Source organism: Mauremys reevesii, linkage group 11 (genome assembly GCF_016161935.1).
Source record: "Mauremys reevesii isolate NIE-2019 linkage group 11, ASM1616193v1, whole genome shotgun sequence".
Classification (NCBI taxonomy): Eukaryota; Metazoa; Chordata; order Testudines; family Geoemydidae; genus Mauremys; species Mauremys reevesii.
This window is the reverse complement of record NC_052633.1, coordinates 54,416,715-54,443,002: the sequence shown is the minus strand read 5'-3', so window position 1 is coordinate 54,443,002 and position 26,288 is coordinate 54,416,715. Positions and strand designations below refer to the sequence as shown.

General features: G+C 39.0%; 1 long non-coding RNA gene across 1 annotated transcript in view; it reads left to right on the top strand.

The window, feature by feature from the left end:
• Positions 1 to 24,527, top strand: part of LOC120374235 — a 47,806-nt gene extending 23,279 nt beyond the window's left edge. Inside the window, exon 3 of the long non-coding RNA XR_005585952.1 lies at positions 23,483 to 24,527. This is a non-coding gene — a long non-coding RNA (uncharacterized LOC120374235). The remainder of the gene's footprint in view (positions 1 to 23,482) is intronic.
• Positions 24,528 to 26,288: the final 1,761 nt, after the last annotated feature.

Genomic DNA, 26,288 nt, shown 5'->3' with positions numbered 1-26,288 from the left:
GTAAGCAGAGCAAACTTCATTTCCACAATTCAGTGTCCAATATGCAATCTGATCACACCTCTCATTTTGTGAGTAGTCATGGCCTTAAATTAAATTACAAATCCTACATTGGACTGACATAAATCTGATTTTGGCCTGAACTTGAAGTGTTTGAAATACCAAATCACGACTCACTGATCCCTAATGAGAAGTAATCAAAGAATTTAACCAGCAGTACAAACTCTTACACATCACTACAGATGTAGCCAAATTGACTCAAAGTACTCTTTTTCTGTATGAAAGATTGTGAGCAAATATACCTTACTGACACTTACTCTATCCTACTCGAAAGATGAAGAAAAGACATGATATCTTTGTCCTCCAAAATCACCCTTATTCTTTCAAAATATCCTAGCTCTGACCTTCCACAATAGCATGTGTGTCCATGGATTCCTATATGCACAGTGCAGTGGAATACAATTTAGGAATTAACCAAGCTACCTGAATATAATTTGGATAGTCACCAGCCTGCTGTGTTTGCCATGTTCCAAATACACACGCATTGTTTGAGGTTCCTTTCTCTTGTCTGTTGCCAGAAAGCTGACTTGGCTACTTACTACCCCAAATGATCATGACTGTCTGATCACAAGACTTGTTGTTTTGTTGTCTTTTTAAATTTCCATGGCAGTACAATACTTCAAAACACTGAGAAAATATTACGTAGTATGTTGAATGGTACTCACACACACACACACACACACACACACACACACACACACACACACTAGAAAAGATAACTAAAAATCAATGTAGTTTTTCAGGGGGGAAAACAGCAATAAAACCGGGCTTGGCTGGAATGGGAATGTGTACTGAATAGCAGCCTCAAGTAGATCTGAATGGAAGGAAATTCTCTTCTGTAATAGATTTGAGCCTATTGCCCTCCAACTGTACCAACTGGGCTCTATGTGTATTTTGGGACTAGGATGAGGAAATATGGTATTGTTTCCAGGGATTACTGCAAGGACATGGGAATCAGGATGCTTAGGTTCTCCTCCTTCTGGCTCTGACAATGGTTTGTCATGGACCTTAGTAAATCATACAACTTTCCTATTTGATTTAATTGTATTCACCTGTAAAATTTATACCAATTTTGTAGGGGATTAATTAAGGTTAGCAAAATATAACCCTCAAGCTTCAGACTTTAAGCCAATCTAACTATTAGAGATCAGGATGAGACCCACTGTGTGTGTGTGTGTGTTTGGGAGACACATCTGCTTACATTGAAACTCTTATTAGAGCAGAGTAAATAATTTAATTCTTTTGGTTTGTGGCAAAACTGAAAAATCAGGGGAAAAATGGTTTTGGGTTGACCCAAAACAGATTTTTTTTTTCATTTAGTTTGTGTCTTACTCTTTTTTTAAAAAAATTATTTTTATTTTTAATACATCTAGCTAAATTTTGAAGCAAGTTCAAAATGAAAAGCTGGAATGTGTCATGAAAATGTCAAAATGAAATGTCTAGACTTTCATTAGCTTTGCTTTTTTGCTGAATTAGACCTGAAACTATTTGTGAATTTAGGTCAATCTAAAACTGCATGTTTCAGCAAATAAACTTTTTTTGTTTAAAACATTTCACTCAGCTCTAGTTCTTGCTCTTCATCTGAAGCATCTGATACAGGATACTCGAGTAGATGGGCTTTGGGTCAGGTCCAGTATGGTAATTCCTATGTTCCCAGGCTAGTAAAATGCTTTAAGATTATCAGATGAAAAGTGCTGGGTAAATACAAAGAATTATCCCCACCCTCCCCCACCCATTTCAGATGTGTGAATATTACACGAGTTAAAAACAATAACTGTGGTGTGTTTCATGAATAACATTACAGGCACAGACTGTGAATGAGCATCTAAGGCCCTGTCTATACTAGAAAAGGTTTGCCAGTATAACTATACCAGTAAGCCCGCCTAGTGTAGACCCAGTTTATACCAGCAAAGAGTGCTTTTGCCAATATAGCTTATGCTGGTACCTTAGGCGAAATAAGTCACACCAGCAAAAACACACATAAGCCTGTTTAATAGCATTTATGCTAGGGTTTATGCCAGCATAGCTATGGTGATTTAAAAAAAAAATCACACTCCTAACCAATATAGTTATGCCAGTGTAGGTTTTAAGTATAGACCATGCCTCAGTTGCTGTAATGACATTTACATAAGTACAACTTTTCTAGAGGGTCATAATTCTGGGGCCAAAGCAATTTATTCTTTAGCAGTTTGTGCCTGTGTACTGATGGGCACATTAATTGAAGAGTCACTTTCCTTCTGTGATTCAGGAGTTGAATACACAGACCACAAGTCAGTGAATCACAGGTTCTCTGCCTGTGCACACAGTCGCACGCATCTTTCCTTCAGCACTTGCAAAATCTAAGGTCATGAGGTTCCAACTGAAAAGTTTAGGGGGGAAAAAGTTTCTGTTCCTTGTTTGTAAATGTACTGAACTTTGCCACCCAACTTCTCTAGAAAACCAGACTTGTACTCTTGCTAGTTCAGTGGGAATGAAGACTTGCTTGTGTGAGGAATGCAACCCATATGACTTGTAGGGTACCCACTGTCTTGAACCTGGGACACACAAGGCTTGTGGGGAGAAAGGGAGTGAAAGGAAGGTCAGTCAAATGGTTAGGGCCCTAGCTTGGTTCAGTTCTCTGCCCCAGGTCTCACAGAAATCCTTTGTCAGGGCAAGTTACATAGGGCTGAATTTGTAAAGATATTTAAGTGCCTAAAGATGCAGATAGGTACCTAGTGGGATTTTCAATAAGTGCCTAATCACCTGCCTCCCATTGTAATCATAGTCTTTCTGAACCTCAGCTCCCCATCTGTAAAATGGGGTTGTGAGGATAAAGATGGCAAGGCACTTGGATACTAGGGTAAGGGGATCTTATAAAGTACTTAAGAGAAAAAAAACAGCAGCATCCTATTTACCCTCTTTGCTTTTTTTCATAAAAGAATCTACATCACAATAACTCTTCCCCTTGCAAGAAATCGTGGATGTGTCTGTTTAAGCAACCCATTGGTGCCACTCTGTGTGTCACAGTGTAGGGGGAATGTATATGATGAAGGTTGACTGAAAGCATTCATGAGGTACTTCCTCCATTGCTGCCTGTGCAAAGTTAGGGTTTGAGCTCTAGGCATGAGTTTATATCCATCCCTTGGGGCAACACAGAGTTATCCTTACCTTTTGCATAATAAAATGCCTGACATCTGCAGACAGAGCTTACAAAGACATAAGAGTGTTAAGTTTGGGGACAGCTTTCACAATGCTGCTGTTCTTGAAATTCACATCATCTGACCTTCTGAGGACACAGGTTTTTTTTCTACATGCTTCCTGTTTCTTAAAAGTACACTGGATCTTGGGTGGAGGTGAAGAGAAGGGAAAGGAAATAGAAATAAAGGCTAATGACAGAAGGCTAATGAAGAAACTAGCACGTTAATAGATCCATTAAAAACAATTTCATTTTTATGGAGGGGGGGAGAAATTGAGAACAATTGAAGGAAACAAAAATGGGTAGAATACACAAGATAGCTTGGGACTGTGGGCACAATAGGATAGCACAACTTTCACCTCTAGGTCACTGCCCCGCAGTTCCAGTACATCATACCTACAGTAGGTAGGGAACAGAGGCCAGATGCTGCTGCTGCTATGAAGACAGTGGCAAATCTCTCACTGAAAGTAAGATTCAGCCTATATCTTATCAGATGAGTGTCTGGTGGCCTATATTAAATGAGTTCAGTGGCTATGGGCAAGTGTCCACCTGCAACGAGCAGTTCTATAACTGCACCAATGAGCTAGTTGCACGAATTGTTGGCAATCTTCAGAGAGGCAAAGGTCTGAATGGACATGGAAAATGGGCTATCGGGAGAGGGTCCCCTTCATGCTGATGCACATGGATGGAGCAATGTGGGGAATTTTTTCCACTGCTGTTGTAGCAGGCTCTGTACCTGGCTCCATTCCCCTGGGCTGTGAATCCAGCACTTATCAAGGGCATTAAATTCATTTAAGGTGGGTGGGGAGAAGAGTAAGAAATGAAAATGAGGAACCTCTTAGTACAGTATGAGAAAAGAAGCATATTAACGATAATTGAAATTCACCTCCATGAGGGTAATGAATCATCAGAAACAACCAGTGGCAAACAAGGTTGTGAAACCTTGACCAGAATGTGTCACTGGCTGGTGGAATTTTTAGAAAGGCAGCAGTTTGGGCTCATCACTGTGGTTCGTGATTGCACACACCTGTTCAGCTCAGAGGTTTTGCAACAACAACAAAAAAAAAAAAAAAAAAAAAAGGGAAGCTGAACTTGCTTCTTCTCCTGAGCGGTGCAAAAAAGCAGAAAACCACAGCTGTTCTAGCTGTTAACAGATATCAGCAGCATACCCCTTGTTACATAATTGAGGATAACGTTTTTGAAGCATATGGGCTGGAGGTATTATTATCTCATTAAAACTTTAGGTGGGAAACTATCTAGCATTTTCTCACACATTTCTGGGTTTGATATCTATAACAAACGTGTAATTAGGGCATACTATAAACAGTTTATTAAATAACAAATTAAGAAAAAGCCTGATGTATATAAAATTCCTTTGCCTTCCATCGTTCAGTGACAGATCAGCCACAAGATAAGTCGTGAAAGATTGCTTCCCGTTGACTTGATTAACTAAGTTGCTTTGGGTAGCTTAAGTATGATTCAGGCTGAGGTTGTATTAGCTTGTATGTCATCTTAAAAAAAAGAAAGTATCAAAAGTTTTCTTTTCCTGAGTTCCTGTTTCTTAATGAAGGAGCTAACGAGCTGTAGAAGACTAGGCTGAAATCAAGAAATTGGCACAGCCTAGAGAGCTTCTGTGTATTGAAGTTGGGCAAGCAGATCATTTGGATAGATTCCTTCCAGCTGTAGATCTACTGATCTCAATGGAATTAATTCAGGATGAATTGGGCCCAGTAATGGAAGGGGTTTTTTTTGTTTGTTTTTTGCCAAACAAATCTAAAAAATAATTTCAAAATTAACAAACAAAAGCTTCAATAAACACACACAGTTGGTTAAGGACTGCAAAAGTTGGCAATCTCAGAGGGAGGGCTTTGGTCCCTTTTGCTGTAGGTCATTGGTTCAAGTTCAACCTAGATCAAAAGAAACAAAGTCGGAGTAACAGAATAGCCCAGAGAGTAGTTCAGTTTCTAGGCTTATTCAGTGTGTGGTTTTCCTGCTGAGCATTGAAACAAGGGTGCTAATTAACGCTAATTGGGTGGACATTTTGGTGATTTGAATCCTTGGCTGAAAAGAAATGACCCAAGAACACCATTTCCCCTCTCCTTCTGCCCCCCAGAGGCTATCAAATTTAAGTGGCAACAACTCCCCCCCCACTTATTTCTAGGGTTGGCTGGAATACAATCTTTTTTAAAACAAAACAAATACCTGCCCCCCCCTTAAAAATAACAAAACTCGAGGTTTTGAAATTTTTCATTCTGACCTATGATGTGGGACCCCCCAGATTGAAGCCTCTGCTCTGCCTGATTTGTAGCATGGACTCATCATTGAGCTATAGAACCCCAGTCTTTCTCTGGTTTTAACGTTTTTGGACTAGAGAATTTTTGGTTTTGATGAGTTCCACTTATTACTGACTTGTGTTGATGCTGTACTAGCTGCAGAGTCATTTTAATGAATCACTATCAATGAGGAAATGGATAGGTCAAAAGATGGGGAATGGGTGGTGCACCCTTTTACTCTGAGACCTAGTGATGAAAAGCTTCATCCTAGTTCCCATCCACTTCCTTGCCCAATCCACCACCAGCATCCATTTAAAAAAATATTTAAATTGTAGCTTCTGTTTCTGTGATGTTCCCAACAGAACGTTGGATTCAGGACAAAAATTAGACCAATTTGTATCAGAGAAGAAATATGAGGGGAGGAGCACATTCTTAGGCCTCCCACGCTTATAGGACTCACCTCAGAGTGCTAATATAATCCTGAATCCAGGCCTCACCCCCTTTCTCAGAAGGCCTTCAGCACACATGGCACACTGGTTTTAAGTTTAGTTTAATTGTCTCTTTGCTTTCAATTTTACATGAATTTTAGTCTGTTTAATCTGTGTGTCATTGCTTGGTGTTAAATGTCAAGGCGGCTATTGGCAGATACATTAGGTGCTACATGAAGTTTAGTCCTTGTTTATGAATACAATTTTGCTTAGGAGTTTTGGTGAATTTCAGGGCTCATGAATATGAATGACCTAGAGCGAGACATGAGCTTTATCCAACATCTATAAAAATCAGCGTGAGTCTTGTTGTTGACTTGGACTCTGGATCAGTTCCGTAGTGCAGTCTGTTTCATTTCAAGATTTCGCCCTACGCCCACAGCTTTGGCAATGCAAATCGGTCCATTCTGAAGCACCACTGCTGTTCCCGCCTTGGTCCTCTTTTGAGCAATACGTCCGGATATCATAGTGGTTTAGTGACGCAGACAGTTTGAATGAACAAATTCATTTAATTCGCGATGGACCTAAAATAAAATCCAATATCCAAAGCTCCTTGAGGGAGATCCTGGCCCCATTGAAGTACATGTTAATGGGAGTTTTGCCTTAGCTGAGGCCAAGACTTCACCATCTGAACTTGAAGGATATTCATGTTAGCCCTGATGTTTGAAGCCAGGACCTGTCTAATATAATTGGCCAAACCAAAACTCTGTGTTGTCTAATAAACTTTGTTACAGATTATTTGTTCAGCTATTCTTGCCCAATAGAGTAAGTTAGTGCAGTAACAGATTGGAAATTAATTTCCCCAGATTTTCAGTTTCTTGAATATTGTCAACCCCTTAACATCATTTAAACACTCCTTTGATTCAATCATATCCTCTTTACAAATATAATTTTGTCTGAAGGCTATCTGCATTAGATGATTTTGCAAAACCAACTTTCTTTTCTGTTTTCACACTGTATTTGTAAATCTTAATTGTGCTTTATATTATTACCATACAAACTATTAAAAAGGTTTTGGTTTCAGAGAGAGAGATGTGGATATTGACTTAGCTATGAACTTATGAATTATTCAGGTTACTCACTTTCAGGAAATATCCACTGTGGTCCAATACAACAAATATTTGAACTGGATTCAAGATGCCCAGAAGAGAGGGTCCCTTCCCTAAACCTTGCAATTTTCAGATCTATAACTTTGATGATGCAATTCAATATTACCTAGAAGTAAACCTGATCCTTGTATTTTAATATCAGTGCAAAGTAACATAATATATTTTATATACTATATAAAGCCAGCAGTAAAACAATTCTAGTGATGTGCTGAATACCTTGGCAGACCTCCTGGCATTTAGAGCATCTGAGTATTTTAAGTTGTATGTGGCATTCATTACTCTCAAATATTACAGAGCAATGAACAACTGACATGGTAGCTGTTTTTTTTTTTTAAGGGTGGCAGATACTTTATGAAATATTTGCTAAAGTCCTGATATCATGTGGATATTATGTGACCTTTGAACACTGGTTTGACACTATGCCAGATGCCAGTTACACTAAATAACTAGGAAAAAAAGGATTCTTAGAACTGTCTGTCTAATAGCTTGGGATGTCTTGGGTGCTGATTTTATTTTTTAGACACTGTCCATAGAATCTCCAGAATTTGGCTTTTCCTCCCAGGATGAGTCAAGTAATTTACAGGTATATGTGGGGTGGTATTATTATTTTATTTTTATTATTGGCTAGCCACAAGTTTTTATGACATATGGTAGCAAGTACTTAATGTATTTTAATCTTGGACTGTATCTTAAACATTTTTTTTGGATATGATAGCCATATTAATGTGGGTAGTGGGTTTTTAAATCTGAATTTATTCTGGTAGATAGCAACAAAAGCTAATGGATGAGTATCTGCAGCATCTAAGACAATGAATATTGTGGGTCTCTAGCTAACCAGATTATTTCAGGATAGTTAAGAACATCTATGGTTCCAGTATTTGTTTACTTTTACTACCATTCCTTCTAGGCTTTCCATGATTTCTTTTTATAGCATGAGAGTTTTGAAAGGGATGGAGCTTGATTAACTTGTTTTGCAAAGAACAAGTTCTAGCCACAAAATCAAATTAAGAAAAGTTATAGATCAATCAGCTTTTTCTATACTAAGGAAATCCCTCAATATTACACTCCCAACTTGTATTTGTGGCAGTATGGAAATGCTTGAAGCATTAGGGAGAAGTGTACATTGGTGTAAAATGGCATTTGTTCCTAGGAAAATATTCCTGTTCTTGTTAAAAGGAATATTAATTGTAGAAAAGACATTACTCACTAACAAGGCTCAGTTAAAAAGAAATAGGTGGTACTCTGGCAAGACTTTTGCTAGTCTTGTCCCATGTTCCCCATGAATTCCCTAATTTATAACCTCCTGTATATGTGTTAGGTGGGTTTGCTTTGTTTTGTTTTTTTAAATCTCAGGAATCTAGAAGATCCTTCCATCCCTCTCGATGCCTGGAAAGTTTTTCAGAGGGTGGTAAAACTTCTTGGAATGGATACCTGTACCTCTACAGCTTTATTTTTATAAAGCGGCCAGTACTGCATAACAAGATCTGTGTCTTCAACTGAAGTTCTATAACAGAATTAGAGAAGTTTTCAATCATTGTTGAAATAGAAAATCTGGTTCTTTAGCTTTTCTCAGAAGTGAATATTGCTCTTCAGTAGAAGAGAAAGCTAAAGGACTTGCAGTCCATACACATTAATATTAGCAGACATTATATAATGGATATTTCTGTATTATGCATATTTCAATATGGTTTTACCTCAATTTGTTTCCACCCAAAATCTGTGCGCTGGTGAGAAGGTGTTCCAGTGGTTAGAGCAATAGGCAGGGACTCAGAAAATCATAGTTCTCTCCCCAGCTCTTGTCACATACTTGTGTTAAATTTTGGCAAGTTTCTTAAGGCTACATTTTCAAAAATATCTGATATTTTTGAGCACCCAACTTGACATTTACTAATAGCCTGATATTCTGAGATGATGAATGCATAAATCTCCACTGAAGTCAATGGGAGTGGGAGGAGCTCATAATTTATTAAAATTATCCTATAGGTGTCTAAAGTTAGGTATCCAAAATTGAAAGAAAATTTAGGCCTTGATTTTCTGCCCCTTTCCTAGCCCGTAAAAGGGGAAAGGATAAAACCCACTTTTGCAATTCTCAGTTAAAAGGCACCGTATAACTGCAAAACATTTGCAAACTGGCTTTTCAGATCCTAAAATTTCAGGGCTGAGACCCCTCCAGTGATACCATTATCTGGTTAATCACGATATATCCCCTCAATATTGTACAGACTGACACATTTGTGCGTAAAACCAAAATATACTTGCACATTTCACTCCAATTGAAAATTGGATACCAATTTTACAGCAATTCATGATACCCATTTATAGAAAAGTCCTTTTAACTCATGAGTTTTTGAGTCAAAATCCGCACAAACCATACTTTTGTTTGACTCCAAAATGTGAGCGCCAAATGACTATTGCACTATGAGGCTGAACACTGCGGCAACTGTGTAGCCACTGTTTCTCTACTGGGAGAATTGTTTCAAGAGATAGACCATCTGGCCTGAAACACAGCCCCCTTTGAAAATATATATCCCATTAGGTTAACTTTAAAACAATGTAGGCAACTATGCTGGAGAAGATGGTTAATGGTATTCAGTGGCAGACACTATCTCGTACATATTTCTCCTAAATGGGGTGTGTCTGTCTGCAGGGTGGGGAGACAGTAACTTAGTACATTTTATTTGTCTGACGTCTATTTGTTAATGGTTTGTAAGAGAAATAATTGTAAACTAGGGTTACAATTGGGGTCCAATCCTCATACAATGAATTCAAGTGAATTATTCCATTCACTTCAATGGGTGCAGAATTGGGTTTTCAATGAAAATTAAGAGCCAGATTCTCCCCCTATGTTTTGGCCACTTTGTACTGCTTGACTCCAGGAGTTGGAGTCAAGTTTGGGGCCAGATAAAGAGTGCCTACATTTTGTCAATTCTCAACTTGCAAATAGGCCTTTGGGGACCATATCGAGCCATTGTAAGTTAGAGCAGCCAATAGGATGCTCTTAATTCTGCTGGGTCCAAGTTGGCCTAAGTATTAGATGGCTATAATTGGCTTCCTGACCAGCCCCTGCACTTTTCTCCTATACTGAATGGATACTGGCACAGTGGAGATTTGGGCTATATTGTTTAGTGAGCAGATTGATTATTAGGATCCTTAACACATATAATCAATCCCTTTTCTTTCTCTTATGAAAAAGGGCAAGCATCTGGATTAGCTACTAATGTTTTAATTGGCTGCGCTAATTTGGCTGCGTTACCATGTCATAAAAAGTTTCTTCATTGTAGGAAAACCTACCACATGAATTGTACATTGTAATTTGCTTTTTTTAAAGTATTAACTGGGCTACCACCCTGATCTTGCCTACAGTCAATACTCAAAATTTCTGTTGATTACAAAATCCTGTTGATTGCATGTGGAGTGATTGAAGGAATGTTCATGTTCCAGATGAAGGAACAGAGGGCCTGATTCTCCTCTTAATGTCAACAGAGTGACTTCTGATTTACAGCAGTGATAGGAGAATCGGGCTCACCTTTGCTCTTGATTGGTACCCATAGAAATAGCTACTTATGCAGTTTAAGAAAAATAAAAGGTTAATAGGCAGTAATTTCTCTCTAAAAAAGACAGTGAACCAAATGACTGTGCAAAGGTTGCTAAATGCAAATTTAGTGATATAATTAGTTCTTCGCTATTTTCCATTTTTTAAAAGCACAGGATTTTTACATTTTGCTATTTGCCATTTTTGAGTGAAAGATGCAGGTGATCATGATTTAGCATTTAACACGCTGGTAAACACCATGACGATAGTTCAGCTATATCTTCTGAATTAAATGGTAATAAATAAGTCACTATGTTTGGTGTGAAAGTAAAGTTTTTATTTTCAGCTGTGCTTGGTAAGAAGAATATTATTTTGACAAGTTTATTTGGTTATGATGAGCAGCTCAGAAGGAAGAATGAATATTTGTTTTCTCTGAGAATTTTAACTACACCCAGCTAGTAAAATATAGAAGGTAACCGTTTTATTTTCAGTAAACCTTCTAGGGAGGTTGCTGCTGCTTAAGAAGTACACCTGATTAATTTAAAAGTAACATTGTGTATATTATTTACCAAACCAATTCTAAAAAGCAATTGCTAATGCAAAAAATGCAGATAATTCTGTTTAGGTGGGAGATATGCCTGATTTACAGGGCAGGTAAGGTAGATTAATAACAGACCACTCATAAGAAGGTTTCAGATCTTACTGTCAGAGGGTAATAATTAATGATCAAATGTTAATGGAGATGCTGGGCTGTTGATGCCATTAATTCAGCTCAGTGGAGCCAGTCCTGCCCAGGACCTGCCACAGCTGTCACTGCATCCGCTTAATTATTCCAGTGCCTTCAGGCTCTTTTTCCTTTTTTCCTACTAACTGCAGGACAGTATGTTTTCACTGAAGCAGAATTATGAAGAATGCCCTGCTTCCTGGGCATTGCCAGTCCAGCTCCATGTGAAAACCCAAAGGCAACAAAGAAGATGATAAAGTTTAAACATCCCCTCCTCCCTAAATCCAGTTTTTATACAGTGCTGAATAAAAGGGGACATTTAAAAATGTCTCTGTAAAGAATAATTCAGAACACGCCGATTGTACTAATAGAGGAGTTGCTGGATGTTAAGCATTTCTGAAAATCTTTACAACCTATGAAGATATGGTTCTAGATAACTAACACTGGGTTCTCTTAACTATCGCTGAACGTACAGCGCTTTTTCCTCTTCTCTAATTGGAGTGAACTATTAAATAGGAGCAAGGGGACTAGCAGCCAGTAATATACAATACAGTGTAAAGAAAGGAAATTTGCACGTTATCCTCATTGGGCAAACTGAGGCAAAGAACAAAACCATAATCAGTGAAATGCCACTGCTGTTACAATTCAGCTGTAAGAGAATGAGTTTGCCTGCTGTTGGTTTTTTTTTTTTTTTTTTTCTTCAAATCCTTCCCCATTTTTCCTGCCTCTCTGGGTCCCTTTCATATGGTACATTGCTATACTTTTAAGGAAAACCTTCCCTCTTTCTTTTCATTCATCCCTCCTTCCTTTAAAAAAAAATTAGTCTTTTTGTTTAATTTCCAGTTCTGATGAGTGTTACATTTTTAAATCAGTCCAATATGTCTTGAGCTGCTATGCTGGAATGCTGCTTGACTCACTTCCAAACTGAAGTGCTTAAAAAAATGTGAAGCACTACAACAATTTTAAATCACTCTATACACTGCACATGGTGATTTAAAATAATTGAAGCTCTTCAAATTTTTATATGCCCTTGAATTTGGAAGTGATCAAGGTTCTGAGCATGTGCAGTACACAATGATTTAAAATTATTAGAGCTCTTCAAATTTATCCTAAGTGTTTCAGCTTGAAAGTGATAGGGAATCTGGACTTCAGCAGTGCAAAATGATTTAAAATTATCAGAGCACTACAGATGTTTTATAGGTGCTTTAATTTGGAATTGATCTTAGTTCTGGACTATAGCAATGTATAGCATATCACTTTAAAATCATTGAAGCAGTTTCATATTTTCCAAACTGGTTTTCTTGAGAAGTCAAACATCTTTAATAATTTTAAAATACATTATGCTGCAAATGGCACTATTTTAATTGAATATTTTGCACTTTGAAGTGATAACTGAAACTATTGCAGTTTGGTTGCAATCTGCTCTGTGATTTTAAGGATCAAACTTTCGTATGTGGATGCTTATGGCTACATCGTTAAAATGTATCACTGTCCATTGTATACGCTGTGCAAATCTTGCATTTGAAGGCCTGATGCTGCATCCATTCCTCCTACAAAACTCTTTTTGAATATAACCAATAGTTCAATCCCTTCATGCCCTAATGAGGTAATAACATGTGCAAATGGGTAGTAGGCATAATTGCCCAGTTTGTGTGTGCATATATCCATTTTCTGGCACTAATTTACAGGGACAACTGGGGTATCTTTCTTTGAGAACTCTCCTTTAAATATTTTAAATCTCTTTAAACAAATAATAAACCCTTAATCTTTTTTTAAAAAAAGAACATACAAACTATAATGCAAATATTACAAATTTACAAATATTAACTTTTTTTTTACTAAGACCTCAGTCCTGCAAACACTTGCATATAGTATATGAATAGTCCTACTGAATAGTTTTATTGAGCTCAGTGAGCATTCTTAAGCATTTGCAGGATCAGGGCCAAAGTTGATACTCAGAAATAGTGTAATTTTATTCTTTTAATTTTTTTTTAAATATCAAGCCATCTTCCTGAATATATCTGAAGCTGGAGGCCTGTGGTTTGGTTAAATTCTCAGAATGAATATTTTTCTACTAATTTGGTTGAGGGATACCTACTTATTTTTTAATAGCCGTCTTGTTGTAGTGTGTGGCAGTCCCAATCAACGGCCAGGTTTCTGTTGTGGCTACATACCTTTATTTATATATTTTATAAGATTTTTTTCATGACTCTCTTCCCTCCCCCCCCACCCCATCGTTATAATATCTGAACACCTCTGTGAAGGGGTGTCTACTCCACACAGGTAAATAGAAGGTTAGCAGGAGTTCAAGAGCTCAATTAACCCATCTGGTTGCACCTGGAGGGTGGGCCAGCCCTAATTAAAGATGTAGCCCAGCTGGGGAGGAGCTGCATTGTGGTTATAAAGAGAGGAAGTTTGGAACAGAAGGGGCTACATGGAAAGATAAGAATTCTTCAGTCGCCCTCTTGATAGGGAACAGGAAGGCTCCTGCAGGTGAGGAGGAAGCCTAAGGAGGGAAGACAGTTGGAAGACATAGGATTGGAGGGAATACCTGTGGATGGGCAGGATCTGGACCTCTGAGGAGAACTCCTGGGAGATGTTGCTTGTTATAAAGGGCCTGAAGAAAGGCTAATAGTAGGAAGGAGCCCAGGGAAGCAGAGAGAAAGTGTCTGAAGGAGCAGACCTAGTTGCTTAGCTCAGAGTCCCTGGGCTTAAACTCAGAGCAGTGGGTGGGCCTGGGTTCCCCTCTATGCGCCTGAGGAAGGAGCATAGAATCATAGAACTGGAAGGGACCTCGAGAGGTCATCTAGTCCAGTCCCCATACACATCTGACATAGGGGCTAGTAAGCACAGGGTGGGGCAGAAAACTGAGCCTCAAGGACAGGCAGGGGAAATATCAAGAAGACAGCAGATGTGGGATTCTTACTATGGTGAGCCTGAGACAGGGTTAGATAAAGTACTAACAGATGAGTAGGACTAGAAGTACAGAAGCTGAGATTTCGTAGTGTGGTCTGTTTGAAGATCCTGTGAAAGGACCTATGGGTCTTAGTAACCACCATGAAGAGGGGCTGAAGATATTGGAACTTTGGGTACCCTGGAAGGGGTGGAACTAAATTGTGACTTGACTGAAGGGCCAAGTCATGCGAAGAGGTAGATACCACAAGACTGGAGTGACCATAAGAAGGGAGTGCTAGAGAAGACAGAGCTACTATGCCACTCATAAGAACAGCCATACTGGGTCATACCAAAGGTCCATCTAGCCCAGTATCCTGTCTTCTGACAGTGGCCAATGCCAGGTGCCCCAGAGGGAATGAACAGAACAGGTAATCATCAAGTGACCCATCCTGTTGCCCATTCCCAGCTTCTGGCAAACAGAAGCTAGGGACACCATCCCTGTCCAATCTGGCCTCCCACTCCCAGGCACAACAGGGCACGTTCATAATGAATCCACCATTCCACAGCCTCATATACGTTGACATTTTATCAGTCCCCTATTAGAGATTTCTGTAGATGGACAATTGAGGAAAAGCCATATATTTAAAAGTGTCCATTACTTTTAAGTGCTGCTGGTTTTGGCCACTCATCTTGAGTGATGGAGGGACTTATTTTCATGGGTTCTCAAAGCCTCCATTTTGTAGTGATCTCTCCTGGAGTTGTAGGTGCTCCACACCTTTGAATTTATGGCACTAGGTTACTCTAGCTACAAACAAAACAGTGGACACGTGAAAATGTTGCTCTAAGTGCCTTGCCCAAAGTAGAGGAAAACTATGGCAGAGCTGGGAATAGATTCCAAGTCCTGAGCCTTAGTTAATCTTTCTAATCCTGGAAGGTTCTAGAGCTGGGGCTCCAGTCCAAACCCGGAAGTCTACATAGCAATGAAGCAACCTGAGCTTGCATTCTGAGCTCTGTGCCTGAGTCAACTGGCTTGGGCCTGATGCCATTTTTTCTTTGCTGTGTAGACATACCCTGAAAATGCCCAGCATGCAATAAACTGAGCCTGCCCAGGTTTCTGAAAACATCTGAGTTCAGTGCTTGTGCAGTTCATAAAAACGCTGTGACTTTCCTCCAGCTATATGCCTCCTAAGGGCTCACTAAACATTACACATCCCACTCTGTACCTTTGCAAACCATCTGAATATCATCTGACTAGATTTAAAACTTTGGTCACTAAGGTGAAATTCCAACATTTTCCCCACTCACTTTTCTTTCTCAGCAAATATTTTCATTTGATAAAAATTGGGATAAATTGGCTGAAGATTAGCTTGTTCTTTTCTGTGTGGAGAACAAGTGCTTGAATTGGAAACACTCTGGCACGTAGAAACTATCTGACCTGTGCTTTTGTTTCTCTGACTTTCCAAGTCACTGTTTGAGTAGAAATTTAACAGGATTAGGAATAAAAGATTCTAATAATAGCAAGCATTTTACATTTAGGATTATGATGGAGCATACCATCATTAACCCTTAGCCCCAGGACTTGTTTTAACACCATTAACATCATGACCTAGAGCTCAACACCAGCCTATAGTCTATGCTTAGTGTAAAACTTGACTTTTATCTCAATAATAATAAAAAGTTTAACCTTTTTGTTTGTCAACTTTTTCTGAAGGCCCTTTTGTTTTGACATTGCTGTTTCAATACAGGAACCAGGAACAATGGTCATCATTTTCTAATTGGTGGGTGGGGTGAAAGGCACAAATATTAGTGTGGCACCTTTCTCCCACAGGTATTCAATTCACATTGACTTTCAAAGTGCCCCTTTGTGTTTTGAAAATCTGTCCCTAGATGTCTGAAACCATGGTTTGATGCCTAACTAAATGGTCTGATTTTTAGAGGTGCTGAGCATCTGCAGTTCCCATAAGTTCTCAACAGCTGAGAAAGTCAGGCCAACTAGGCCTAAATATGGCTTTAGGAACTGAACTCTGGGCTCCATTTTGGCCAGTGTGCTTTTCCACCTACATCTTTTTTTTTGGTCTTATTAAGAAAGTTTACCAATCTGTTACTTCTACAGATTTGGGGTAAATCTAGTTTTGTGAAATAAATTCAGTGCTTTTTCATTCTCTTGCATGTGTTTGGGGAGATGTGTAGGGGGAATATCTGACAGTTTTAATAACCAACAAATGCCCTGGTACAGTTCTACAAAATTGAAAACCTCCACTAAAAAGTCACTCAGAATTGAAACTGTAGAATGGAGCTGTAATGGAAGAGTTTTAGAGGAACAATTATACAGTACTTGATTTAACTGGCTATCATTATTGTAAGCACTTTCATTCCCAAAATTTAAGGGGGGGGGCCTTCATTTTTATCACTTTCTTAGGATTTCTTCATATTGTTTAACATAATAATAGTTTAATGCAAAAGATACTAGAGAAAATACAAGTGTCTTTAAACACTGACCTGGTTGGATTATTAAATTCCTCACTCTTACAAAAAGTGTCATTGTCAGTATATTGACCTTGCATCTCACCTGAAACATTGCACCTTGGAGCAACACAGAACCCTCCACCAATATATGCTGGGATATAATGGCTCTGAGATAGGAGTGCCACTTACATGAGTTAGATATCTATCATCAGATATCTGTCAATTTTATCTCTCAAATTCATTGTGGGCCAGATTCTCAGGTGGTGTAAATGAGTCAATGAAACGATATTGATTTACACTATCAAAGCTCTGTTTAATGACCTTCTGTTGTCCTTAAGGAATTGCTGCCAAGACCATTTATTTGTTAGAATTTGGAAATTACTGACTGATTACATTAATTTTTTTCTGTTATGTGTGAGTGCTGTTATGCTGCTGGGTGGTAACCCTGTTGCACTGTGATTCTGTCAGGGCACCTAAAGCTGTGGATACCTTATACTTTTTAATATATACCTTGCCTATGAATGCTGCATAAAGAATTTTAAGATGACAGAGAGTTTTGCAAGCATCCCTTTAAAAAAATAAATAGAAAATCTGTTCCAATTATGTAACACATGTAAAACTATAGATTTTTAGCAAATTCAAAAAGTGATAGATGACCACAGCATAAAGTGATCCAGCATGGGTATGTTAAAACTCTGAATCCTTAATTAAGTTGTTTGTATTAAAAGTTGACAAACCTTATATATTCCAATATATGGTATTTCTGTCAGTACAAAGGTTTCATATGATTTATTTTTCCAAGTGAAAGGATTCATTTCTTGGACATTCCAATTATATGCTTTGCAAAAATATGAGGTACTTTTTTTTATATATGAAGCAGTAACAGACTTGCATTTTTAGTTTGACTGTGTTAAATGTTATGAAAGAAGGTGGTCACATTAGGGTGAACTGTCTTTATTGTTATCCTAGTACATTTAAAGGGAGACATTCAAGTTACACTAGTTTATGTGATGATAAAAACACCCTAATCTGGGCAGTCTCAAACCAAGGAAATTGCTTCATATCATTCAGCCTTCTACTGAGTTATATTGCATGTATTACCATGCATTAGTATGCTGTGTAAATTTACCATCCATCGAATGATGCTTTATTATAGTGGTGCTTGGCAGTACCTTATACATAAGGTCATGTAGGTGTTTTAGAATTGTTTTTCATCAAAATATTCATTTTTAAATGTTCTATTTTAAATTTTGCAAAATGGGAAGTAAAGTTTTATATAAAATATCATTTTGTCTCAAGGGAAATATAATTTATCATTAAGAGGTTTCTAAAGATTTGTTACAATTTTTTTGGTTGTTTGGTGAATGCAGATGGGATACTGGAAGCCATATTGACTACTTTTTTTTCAGAGGGAATGACTATGCTTTGTGTGATCTCTGAGGGTACGTCTACACTACGGGACTATTCCGAATTTGCATAAACCGGTTTTGTAAAACAGATTTTATAAAATCGAGTGCGCGCGGCCACACTAAACACATTAAATTGTGGTGGTGCGTCATGGGTCCGTGGCTAGCGTCGATTTCTGGGCGTGTTGCACTGTGGGCTATTATTCCCCCTAGCCCTCCCTATCCCCTCCCCCCCCCCCCCCCTTCCGGGAGATCCCAGTGCCGCCCAGGCAAAAATCATTGAAAAATCATTGGTGGGTGGTTGGTGGTTCTGGGTAAATGTCAGTGGGAAAGCAAATGGCAAAAGCAAGCACAGATTTTTTTTTTTTTCTGGATTGGCCAGATGCCAGCATGGGGCAATCATGGAGCTTGTTTGTTTGAGCTTGTTTCACTGTGTGTGTGTGTACTATATGCCGCTACAGAGCGATTCAGCGAGCAGCACACAAGCATGCTTTTTGCTTTTTGCATGACAGCAGAGAGATGGCATAGCCATATATCCATCCATCCAAACCATTCCATAAAACTGAGGATGATGATGGCATGAAGCAGTCCTTTTGTACCCATTTGCTGCTAGTGCCCCTGGCCAGCAAGCCAGGCAAAAAAAGATTTTTTACTAGCCATGCACCTTCCATCCATTTTGTTGTATTATGCATTGGCTGCTGCCCCCCCTGGCCTGGAGCAGCCCCGGGCAGCAAAAAAAAAATCAATCATGATTGGGAATGACTTCCTCCTCCTCAAAATAAAATAAATAGATCTGCATAGCTGCAAGGCTATATGAGAGAGCAGAGAAGAGAACCAGAGAGAGAACCAGACTGCACAGTGAGAGCCTGTGCTGATTATTAGAAATGTGCTATCTTTATGTGCAATGCTAAGCTCCCCCCATCTGTTGATTCCTGTTTCTCCCGATTCCTTCTTTACTTTAGCATTGTCCCCCACTTTGTGTGTGATGTGATGTGAAATGAAAATAAAGAGAATAACAATGAAACACTGACACTGACTAGAGAGTGCGAAAGTGGTGAGTGGAGAGCCGCTGAGATATAGGCAGTACAGGACAGAGCCCCAGCATCCCACATCCCACTGCTAGTCCAGGCATCTTTCTCTCTTTCTGGGGGGGGGGGATGGGCTGATTGGCTACAGCCCCCTGTTGCTATGATGAGGATGGCCACTGCACCATCCATCATCCAGCAAAAACAAAAAAAATTAGGGCCCAAAAATTAGGGCCAATAGTCTGATTGAGTTGTTTGCGATCAGCTGATGATGAGCATGATTGATGATGATTTGATGCATATTGGCAGCACCCAGCGCCCATGGTGTGTTACCGGGTGTTGCATTGTGCAATGCAGCAGGTGTCTGCAGCAGCAGCAGGAAGAAAATATATGGTGACATATAAAAGTAAAGATATTTTTTACAGGTGGGTGGGGGGGGTGGGGGGGGGGGGGGGGTGGGGTGGGGTGGGGGCCTGGACTTGCTGACCACTGTGCTTGACCTGACCCAGCCAGAGCTGTGTTTTGAACAGAAAGCATTTGGGCTGCAGGAGATGAATGCCCCCTCCAGTCAGAGGCTGCAGGAACCCTTTTTGCTTTCATTCCTTTTGTCACGCTGTGCGCTGCTTGTCTGCTCTCACGCTGCTCTCGCTCTTCTTGCTTGGAGATTTTAAAAAAGGATGTTGAATTGTCTTGAAATAACGGAAAGGCTTTTCTTGCACATGATCACATCCGCTCCGGCCATCTTTATTTTTTTTTTCATTGCGGCAGCACATCCGCATGGTCCATGCGGTGCTTTTTTTATTTTTGATCGGAATTGGGATCGCATCGGAACTCTCGGCTTGGATTTCTGCTGCACCCTTTTCTTTCAGATCATATTCAGCGGCTTTTGGGTGCCGACTGTGGTACCTGAAGGCCAATAGCCAATCCTGAGCGTCACCCCAACACTAATCCAATCCGGAATACCGATAAGCCCTATATACTCGACCTACAGCAACTCTACTCCACCGAGTTAAATTTTAGTTTAAAATATAAGGTGCCTCCAGTTGTAGATGGTGCCTCAAGGTAAAAATTTTAACGAATTAAATTGATTTACTAAACTAAAACCGATTTAACTAATTTTAAAGCCACGCCAGAGACAACCAGGAAAAAAGTGCCTGGGGCCGCAGAGCAACTCTGTAATGCTCTTTACTGCAGACTGTGAACATAGGTATGGAGGAAGGTCATTTTATTGCTTTCCTTCAGGCAGTTCATCAAAGTGGGCCACTGTCTGCTTCAACGTGGCAGAAAGATCTGGCAGCTAGCCTCTTTTGTCAATGCCTTGGGGACTCCATTTGGGCCTCTACCTTGATGGGTATATGAAGTGGGAATATCTAGGATACAGATAACAGCCACTTCTGGAAGGCTAGCTGCACCATATGCATTTCTGGCCACTGGTCTCATTTGACCTAGTCTCTCTTTGCGTGTTTATGAAATAGTGTGTTTTGCTTTATCATTTCCTGAATTTTTTTCCATATGTAAAAATAGCCAAAGAGGTTTTGCCACTGAACTTCCAGGTAAAATTTCAAATATACAAAACTGGAGAATAAAAAAATGTTGATCCTGGACTGTGCAAGCTGATTATATTTAAAAAAAAATGTGGCTCCCATAAAATTTCATAAAAAGATATTCTGAAGGCTCATGCCAAATGAATCTGGGGGAAAAATGTGGACTATTTTAGCAAACACGATCACTTTTATTAGTGAATATGTCAGTGAATAATTTTATATTTTGTTATGGTATTTACAATATCATACAATTTCAGATATTTACTTCTGGCTAAAATTTGGCAAACAAAATCCTAGCCTAAGACCATTTTATATACACATCATCAGCAACAACAAAGCTAGTAAGTTTTAGGAGAATTAAAATATTTAATACTGGAAAAAATTAAACAGTTTTTAAAACAGCCATTTGCTTATTTTATTTTTAAATCTATCTATAAAATGATCTAATGATGCTGGGTATTTAGAAATGTAAAAAACTGCTACAAAATGGAACTGCATTTGTACACTAGCAGCTTTGCATAAGTAGTTGAATACACCGTTTAAAAAAATGTCTAAAGGCGCAATTGTTTGACAGATTACATCTGCTCTTACAGCCCATCAGGTAAATTGTAGTCCTCAAGAAGTCCTAAATATGTGTGTGTCAACTACAAACTCAAGTCAAGTAATACCATCTTCTGGATTTATATTGCGTGTATAACATTCCATGAGTGTTTTTTGTACAATCCAGATATCAAAACATCTAGTAGAAATATGAAATTATACACTTTTAAGCCCTGATCCTCCAATTTGTCCACAACTGGGTTCCCTGTGCCCATACTTAGCTCCACTGACTATAATGGGATTAGGAGTCCTTCCACATATGCCAGATTGCTGGTCCAAGTTCTTGGACTCCTGTTAATTTTATGTAAGTATAATGGCAGCTTTTAAAATAAACAATCCCTTTAGAAAAAGCAACAAGTATTAGATACTGAATCTATCACAATCAGTAAATGCAGGGAAACTCATGGATAAAGCCAACAGCTTCTTCAATCATCCCATTATACTTTGTGTGCCTTAGATATTTCTTTAAGCTGTTATGTACTATATGTTCTGGAGTTAAGTGGGTGCTATGGGATGATGTTTCAGCCTTTGATTGTCTGTGCTTAGTTGATTTCTCTCACATAAATGTTATATAAACGCAGCTTTTTGTGTGTGTTAATATTACATAATGTTGGGATGGTTGTGGTCACTTTATCACTCAAAAATCCCATTTAAAGATTGCAGAACCTGCTTTTTATTCAATGTTATGGAATTACCTGTTTTAACATGTTCAACTGAATTATTAATTTTCTGTCTTGTGAAGTACTAGACTCATGGCTTTTGCTGTAAGTGAAAATGCATGCAATGTAAAAATATGCTGGCAAACAGTTGTAAGAAAACATCATTAAGTTTGGGCATTGCATGGTTTCCTGTGAGGCAGACTGACAAGTTTCCTAAAACAGGATCTGCTGTCACTTTCACAGGGTTTATCAAAATAGAATTTACAGAAAGTTGCATGTTCTAAAATTTAGTTGACAGATGAGAAATTTATGTTGAATAATTTATATATAAGAAATGCTCTGAAGGTCAAAAAAATTGTTCATAGACCTATCTGTAGAAATTATTTAACATGAGCATGGGCCATTAACACTGGTTAGAATTACCTTTGCTAATAGCTACAGGCCCAGTGATCATCACTTGTTTCTTTTAGGAAGTAATGGGTTCAATTTACTCTACCTCACCTTTATGGCAGCAATGACTGAAAAATGTGTGGTGAATGGTCTCCCTTTTATAGGGGTGGTGAGGAAATCCTATTTGAAAAGGTCTGGTCCAATTTTTCTGCAATGTGCTCTGTACTGTAGTTTTTTGGCTTTTCAGTTTGAAGTAACAAAAAAAAAACAACCACCCCAATATACAAAGAACAAATGAACACACACACTGTAATTAACATCCTTTATGGGCAATCTTGAATTGTAATCTTAAAACAAACAAGTACAATTTGTATGCCCTTCTTAACATGCCTCCTCAAACTAGGGAAATAATCCATTCCTGTGCTGTGTGTGATGATACAGTTGATCACTGTTAGCAAACTCTTTGATATCTACGAGGTAGCCAAGGCCTTTTTGTTTTCTCTCTCTACTCCCAATTTGTGTCTGTCTTGTGTCAAGATGCCAAGACATGAATGCTGAATTCCATGTCTGTCTAAGGCCAGTAATAGGACCGTAATCTCACTCCAGATGAGTAGTCATTGCTAATGGAAGAAAGACAGAACCCAGCCCTGTTCATAATTTCATTATGGTCCCATTGTGGTTGCAGTAGTGTAGCTTGTACAACAAGGTAAACTGATCCTCTCCAGTAAGGTGCAAATAAGTATCAGCACCAAGACAATGCATAAAAAGCCAAATTACTACCTCAAGTTAGAGCAAAGGCATGGCATCCCAAATATGATGATTCTTGTTTTGAAATTAGTCAGTCTTTGAGCTAACACAACCAAAGTGTGATGTATTTCCAGCTCTTTTAAAAAAAATGAGCAATAAACAAGAAGCAAGATGCTGATGCATTCATTTATTGCACAGATATGTATGTAATTCAGAACACTAGAGCTGGTAGTGGTACAAACATTTACACATCTTGGTTTGTGTTCATACGAGTTCTTGGTGAAGTGCTGTTCTTCATATGACTAGCAATATTCACATGTGAGCAAGAACACTTTTTTTTATTCTTTACAGTTTGCCATCCATTTTTTTTTCTTTTGCTCTTTTTCTGTCAATAGGCATATGCTGTTGTCTTCGATGAGGCCATACTATCACATTCACCAGAAGAGACTGCGTGGTATCTTCCATGCTGACAAGTTCACGCAGCCAGGAACTGGGAGACAGAATTTCACTGACTTTTTCTGTATGTGGAAAAATTGAGACGGATGTGAAGAAAGTTAACTTTTTTTTGTCAAGCTCTCGTCTATCTGACCCCTAATGTCACTCATGGAGGAGGTTCACATTTCCTGTTCACTAATTTGACGTACTTAAACATATTCATAAAGTTATCCCTAAATGCAGAAAATAAAGTGTGTCCTCCTTCTACACATTGCTCCCTGTGCAGTATACAGTAGCATGTATTTATACGTAAATGCGAGAGCTTGTAAGAGATCATCAGCTGCCCCATTCCTGAGTGATAGGTCAGAGACGCCATTCCTAATGAGTTGGAACAAACAGGCTCATTCTCTAGCCCTACGTGAAAGGCTGTGCTTTAGAGCACACCACATGAAAAGTATATCTTGATCACATCCTAATTCTGTGCACAACTGCAAACTTCTGTAATAGGATCAAAACATCCCACAAATTGTGACAAAATTCCCCTAATGTCCTGCAAATTGCAAGAAAATTCATGGGAAAAGAAGCAGGAAATGATTTTTTCCTGCCAGGGGAGTGGTGATGTAGAATTTTGATCCGCTGTTTCCCACAAATGTGAGGAAAATACATTTTAGTACTTTTTTAAAATATTGCACTTTGGAATATACATTTTTCTGCCTCACGCTTCTGGGAAAATACTAAAAAATTGATGTGTTTATACATGTTACTTTCCACTGGTGTGACAGACGCAGGTATATGTGTTTAGTAAAGTATAATGCATGCATGCTAGGTGATGTGACTGTTTGCTGATGAACAGAAATGCCTGTAGTTTTACCTCAGCTTGTCAATTCCCTAAAGTGGCAGTTCTTAAACCATTGACTTTCTTTAATGCTTCAATTACAAAGGGAGCTTCTTAGATGATTTTAATTGGTGAAAGTATTAGGATAAATTAAAGCATATGCAGCTTTATTGTGTTTACTGAATGTCTTTCCTACCTAACAAGAAACAAATAGTACATTCGTGCAAAGTTCCACTGAAGAAATAGTTACAGATCAGCAAAAATTATTCACAGATGGACAGTGCTTTATTATCCTTCTGTGGAAGGTGGCTGCTGGATTTTCAAAGTGAGGCTCAGCTGCGTACTTACCTCCCCTGGAGCTGGGCCAGCATCAACTTTTCCTCCAACAAGCATGTGGTTACTATAAGTAGTGTATCTATTCCTTGCTTGATGAGCACACAGCAATGAAAATGAGGCCAGACACATGCATGGAATTAAGCGGCAGGCTGCAACTTTTATTAAACTTTATCACGGGGGTGGGGGGGGGGGATGCTACCTGCCCATCACTCATAGTCTCCTATATCAGGTATTTAATTGGTTCCAGTGCAGGGGTTATAGGCCTCTTACTATATGACCATACCTAGTGCAAGGGTTAAGGGTTCCTTACCATATAACCCATAACTCAAGGTGTACCTTTCCTTAGCTTATTACGTAGACTCAGTTCTCTGGGGAAGAGAGGGTGCTGAAGAATAGGGACTTTGACCCCCTGGGCCTGAGAGAGCCACAAGGTCTTACCCTATCCCATGAGTCCAAGAATATCCCCATATTTCAGGTCTTTTACCTCTGGGAACTGCTCATTTTATTCTTTTTAGTCACACTGGAAATCAGCTGACAGTTGAGACAAATTAATACTACAACCTAAGTACCTCAGGTAACTAAGCACATTCCTGTCTAACCTACTGTGGCTTGGAGGTGCTGGAAGGAAGGTAAAAAACTCCCTGGTCTGCTGCCAGTTTGGCCCATAGGGGAGAGAATTCCTTCCTGACCCTCAAACAGGTGATCGGCTAGACCCGCAGCATCTGTCAGTCTCAGTTCCCATTCCTGGTTTGGGATGGATGGGGAGGGGCCGGGGCTGCTGAACGGAAAGAGGCTCCGCATAGCTTGCATTCCAGTTAATTTGGGGAAGTTGGGAAATGCTAGCCAATCAGCACCCCAACTCATACAGCTGGCCAATGGGTGCCAGAGACTCCTAGTAGGGGAGGAGCTACCTGGTGAACCTCAGCAAGTGTCCTCTCTCTCACTGCTGGATGCATCAAGTTCCTCCATCCATTGTGGCAAGTGGGTGGCATTTCTTCCTTTTTCTTGAGGGAAACTGCTCTCTGAAGAACACTTTTATCATCCCAAACTGGGTTGGGGATGATTGCTGCAGTGGAGCTGTGATTTTTAATCTGACTGCCAATATCAACTGAGAAAAGGCATTTTCTTAACAACGAAACTGGCTAAATTATACTGAAGCCTCTGCATCAGTCTATGTCCTGTGTAATTAGTGTGTGCTTATGCGCAGCTTATGTTTCACTTACACATATAGAAATCTTAGATATTTAAAATACAATTACATTTTTTTTTGGAGAGGGGAAGTTACCATTTTAAAATATTTGATTTAGTTAATTGTACATGTATAGGGGGTAAGAGGAAAATTCAAACAATATATTAACTAAGAAGTCCTTGGAAAGGGCTGATTTTGATTTCATTTGTGTAAACCAGGAATAAGTGCAATGAAGACACATCGGCATGAAACTTGCATAACTAGGACCCAAATCATTCATATAACTTTAAGAAAAAAGTTTGTTTTTAGTTCAATAAACTGTGGTATCGGAGTTGAAAGCGGAGCTGAACTACATACCGGCAATCTTTAGACACCTGTTTATTGCACAAAACTCACTCAAGTTATA